The sequence below is a fragment of the Chrysemys picta genome, unplaced genomic scaffold (assembly GCF_011386835.1).
Source record: "Chrysemys picta bellii isolate R12L10 unplaced genomic scaffold, ASM1138683v2 scaf3842, whole genome shotgun sequence".
Classification (NCBI taxonomy): domain Eukaryota; kingdom Metazoa; phylum Chordata; order Testudines; family Emydidae; genus Chrysemys; species Chrysemys picta.
The window spans coordinates 1-5,000 of record NW_027056543.1 but is presented as its reverse complement, the minus strand read 5'-3'; the positions used below and the strand labels follow the sequence as shown (position 1 = coordinate 5,000).

At 47.5% G+C, this 5,000-nt stretch overlaps 1 long non-coding RNA gene across 1 annotated transcript; it reads right to left on the bottom strand.

Moving 5' to 3' along the window:
- Positions 1–15: 15 nt before the first annotated feature.
- On the bottom strand, positions 16–5,000 carry LOC135980519 (uncharacterized). The gene is made up of 3 exons (XR_010597548.1): positions 4,863–5,000; positions 2,663–2,749; positions 16–881 (listed from the first exon to the last, which is right to left on the bottom strand). It is a non-coding gene; the product is annotated as an uncharacterized LOC135980519 (long non-coding RNA).

The window sequence follows — 5,000 nt, the reverse complement described above, 5'->3', positions numbered from 1 at the left end:
TCCATCAGCGCACAGGGGTATAAACAAAGTTTTTTACTTGGGGCAGCTAGAGTTAAAAAAATAATAAAATATTGGCTGTTGAATATTGTTTTTATAAGTAGTTTTGTACCATGACTAAATTTGTCCACTTCTAATGAAGTGAGAGAAACAGGCTTCTGTTCCACACTGTGCTTTTTATTGGATTAACACAACCCCTATAGTTGCGCTCCTATAAGCCTAAATCCTTTTGAAAAGGGAATTGACACCAACTTGGTTCGGCATTACAACAGAGTGCTGCAGTGCTTAAATAGCTTTTAAAAATCTGGGCCTAGGTCACTATTAAAAAAGTCCCTTAGGTGCTTTTGAAATTGTCAGCCTCAGACTCCCCACATTACTGGATTTGCATTCTGCTTAGCAGGAACAGTGAAAAAAGGAGCAGAGGAAAATATCCAACGAACAGACAAATATGGTTATTGTACTTACCTTTAATAAGGCCCCCATTTGTGCTAGCTTGGTTGTGGTACTTTTTTAATCCCTGATACAGATTACAAACTGCCCTTTATCTAGATCTTAATTTATTAAATTGAGAACTTTTTAAAAAGTGGATTTAAATATCAGAAACCCACCAAACTACTTTTAAAATTATTCTAAGAGTGTCTATTCCAACAGGGGAGAAAGGTGTAGACTGGAAAGGAAACAAACGCCTATTACAACGCAACTCACTATCATGACCCCCTTTCCCACTCCCAACATCCAAACAGCAGTCCAGATTCCTCAATATTTTGAAACTTTGATTTTAAAGGAGCCATCTCCAGCAGCTCTAACGTTGATTGGGATTTCCGACTGACTGCTGAGACAGTTAATGTTTCTTCTGGTACAATGCTGTTTCATGGAGTCCTTCCCTTGAAAAAAAAGCTACATGTGATCAATGAACGGCTGCAGATGCTCAGTCTGTCCAAAACAATGTGCATTATTCATGTTCAAGTAATATATACCATCTCACTGCCATCTTATGGAATAAGGTTTCAGGTCCTATCCCTCCATAGCACTGGCAAGATTGGATGTTACTCTTGAATCTCAACATGCATCCCTGGGAGTCTACAGTAATCAAGGTCCCATGTACTGCACAAGACACCAGGGCCGGCTCCAGGCACCAGCCTACCAAGCATGTGCTTGGGGTGGCACCTGGAGGGTGGTGGCGCTCCGGCCGGCTGAGGAGAGCGGGGCCGCGGCCGGGCTCTCCGCCCTGCCCCGGCGCTCCGGCCGGCCGGGGAGAGCAGGGCCGCAGCCGTGCTCGCTGCCCTCCCCTGCTGCGCTCCCCGCCGGGGGGCGGGGGGAGGCTTTTTTGCCTGGGGCAGCAAAAAAGCCAGAGCCGGCCCTGCAACACACTATACCGCGGGGATGCAGCCCACCAATGTACACAGCCGAGCTCCACCGAATGGGAACCATGGCAATCTCCAGTGCTTGCAAAACCATTTGATAAACTGTGCATCAAATGGGGTGATTAAACTAAAGGCGTGTGGGGCAGGAAGGGGCTTGCACACGGAGGTAGCTGCTAGTCAGCCATACAAGAGCAGTGCTCCATTCCTGCAGGAGCTCTGCGTGGCAGGGGTCATCCCCAGCTGCACAACTTCAAAGCCGCACTGAAGCAGAACTCCATTCTGACAGTGCTCTGGAGCCCCAGTTTTAGCCAGCTTCCTCTGCAGGCCTCCTCGTACTCCATCCAAGAACCTGTTCAGAGCCTCATGCTGCTGCATCCCCATCACCTGCTCCCTCATCCCCCAGCCCCTAAAACAGCCATTTGGACAGCTGAGGAACTGGAAGATGGCAGGAAAAAGGCCACTTGATTAAATAGATTCAGAGAAAACAGGGGAGTTTGTGCCAGCTTGTCAAAAAGGTGATGTATGCGGCCATTGGTCTGGCCCCCTGATCGTGTTGTACAGGGGGATTGATAGTGATTAACAGCAGAGTTACAAGGATCATCATAAATTTTACAAATATCTGCACAAATTATGGTTTACCCAAGGGTGAGCATAATGAGAAATTCTTGACATTCTAAATTCCCCCATCCTCAGCTTATTATATATTTACACTTCAGCCTTGATTCTTACCACCAGGAATTGCCACTGCTTAAGGATGCTGTAGTGAAAAACATTCCCTCCCCTTAGATGCTGAGTTCACTATCTAAGTCCCAGCACTACAAGGCCTATTAGACCAAGAGACTGCATTGATAGTATCACCTAAAACTCATATAGTGCATTGTGTTTTCAAAGTGCTGGGCAAATGAACCTGAGATCTAAATCCAGATCTAGAACACTCCAAAGGATGAGGGGTGTTTGCATCTGTGGTTTTGGATTGAGTTAGTCTCAAGTATAAACCACAGCTAATTAATTTCAACTTGCATTTTGCATTTAAACTAGTCAGATTCTCAATGGGAGTTGCATTTGCCTAACCAAAAACAGAATTTGGCTGTTTTTAAAACAGTGTAATTTGTTTTCAAATTTATAATTAAGTCCCAGGACATTTATTAAAGGTGATATTTTACACTTGCTACATGCAGAGAGCCCACAGAACAAGTGGAGATCTGAAAACTTGCCTCAATTTTAAAATATTCTCCCAACCTGAATAGCGGGAGGAAAAAGGAATACATTAGAACCTGTGAAAGTCATAATATGCATCTTACCACATTCTGGAGCATGGTGCTGGCTGCATTCAATGCAATGGCATTTTGTAGAAAGACCAGCAGCACAGCCAAGTTTTCACACTTCATCTTCTCAGCAAACAGATATGATGGAGAAAGGTCAGCGGGATCCCTTTTATAAGGGGCTCTGGGAATTCCCCCAGTAGGAGTTTTGTGCTTAGAAAGAGGTACTTGTGTAATATTTATTGACACTTCTCACAAAGGTGATGACATGCCGGTGAGTGAGCCACGGCACAGAGAGTGACTTGACTATTATACAAACATAACTTTCTCATTGCCTGCTGTCAAAAATTAACCACCCTCTCCTTTTGTAACAAAACCCTTCCCCGTTTCCAGTATCTAGTCTTGTTCTAAGGGAGCCACAAAGGAATAAATACACAATGGGCAGATCAATTAATTGATGGACTTCAATAATTAAAATGCATTCTTTTCTGGAGGGGAGAATAACTGCTTCCTTTTACTGGACTTATCAGTATTTTTATTGTAAATCCTTTCAGTAGCAGATAGACAACCTGGGCCACATCATCTTTGTAACCCTGCTTCTAAACTCAGATGGGGTGAAAACAGCTCAAGTTAGGTTATTTCACATACAACGTCAAAGGAGCCTCCCTCCCTTCCTCTAAGCCCCTGGATGCCTTATAACATGAGCATCGTGCACATGGGGCTCCACAAGTTTGGGCTAAAGAACAACCATTGGATGGGAGAGGGGGCCGAGCTGAAGAACAGCCCCAGCAAACCTGCAAGATAATGCTAAGACAGTCAGCATTAATGCCCATCCTACAGTTTTGGTACCATGGCTTCTGAAGCAGGGGAGATCAGGGAACAGCACACTGTGGAACAGCCCTGTGTGTGGGAGCACTAGGATATGCATGGCTTGCCAGCAGATTTAAAGTACTCTTTGCTTCTGATGAGCTGGTCTCACGGCATTTAGGCATTACCACTTCCAGTGGTCACTGGAGCCTGGTATAGAGGCAAGCAAGAATGAAAATGGCTATCCAGATATTTCTGAACTGGCAGGAAGGCTAGGTGTGAGTTTGGGTGGAAGGTCAGGTCAGTTCCCCAACCCTTAGTGTTGGCAGTTGGATTTTTAAATACATATTTATTGTGGAGAATGCAGCTTGGGTTCTGTTTTCTGAGTACTGCTTCTTTAAGTGTAAGAAAATGCAGGAGGGGGAGGATTCTGAGACTTACACAGAGGGTACACAATGCAGAGCTGGGTTCCACAAGACCTCCCCCAGCATGCAGGTGAGGCAGAGGTGGCACAGGCTGAAGGAAGCCCCTGTGGCAGCTGTAGGTTCTTTGGGGATTTCCCTTACACTGGATAAATCCCATCTGGCCAGTTCTGTCAAGTTTCTGGCCTGTTTGTGCTGATGGACCAGTGCAAAGGGGCATGTAGGTGTGTGTGTGGGGGGTCCTCCCTGGCTGTCAATCTCTGAGAGAGGCCACACCTCTTTGCTGTCACTCCTCCTTGAAGGGCAGTCTAAGACAGTTGTGGGCAACCTGATGGCCACACACAGTCTGTCAGGGTAATCAGCTGGCAGGCCACCAGACCATTTGTTTACATTTGCATAGCTGCTCACAGTGGCCATGGTTCACCATTCCCAGCCAATGGGAGCTGCAGGTTGTCCAGTACTGGTCTAAAATAATGGGGAAGTTACCAGTCTCAGTGCTCGATCCCACCAGCGAGAGAGAAGAGGTTCAGGGGCCAAAGCCCTCAGGCAGGGCAGGGCATCAAGCAGTCTAAAGCCCAACCCTTAGGCAGGGCATAGTCAGGAACCCAGGCCCTCAGACGGGGCAGGGTACCAAACGCAGTCTAGGGCCACTCTCCCCCACCCCAAGCCAGGGGTCAGGCACCCACCAAAGTGTCTAGCCCACCAACCAGTGGTCAGGTGTGCAGGTATAATCTCTTGTCCTGGCTCTAGTGGGAGCCAGACAAGCACAGGCCTCTGGGCCTGAAGAGGGGGAGTACTGCCACCCCAATGGTGGGTCAGCACGGGTAGGGGGACACAGGCCTGCCCAACTCCACTGTGTCCCAACTCAGGGCGCTAACAGCAACAGAGAGGTCTGCCACTGGATCAACAGGGAATCCCACTGCAACACACTGACCGCATTTCAGATGCTCCTGCAGCCAGACTGCAGTTGGCTATTGCTGGGCTCCTTTCTCCCCTCCCTCAGGGTGTACCTGAACCCCAGGTTCATCCTCCATCTCCTGGGGGTATACAGCCAGTGGCAATCCCAGCAGCTCTTAAGCATCAGTCAGGTCTAGCAGCTTGGGCAAGTTTTCAGGGTAACTGGAGTTTTCTGCAGCCTCCTGCATCAG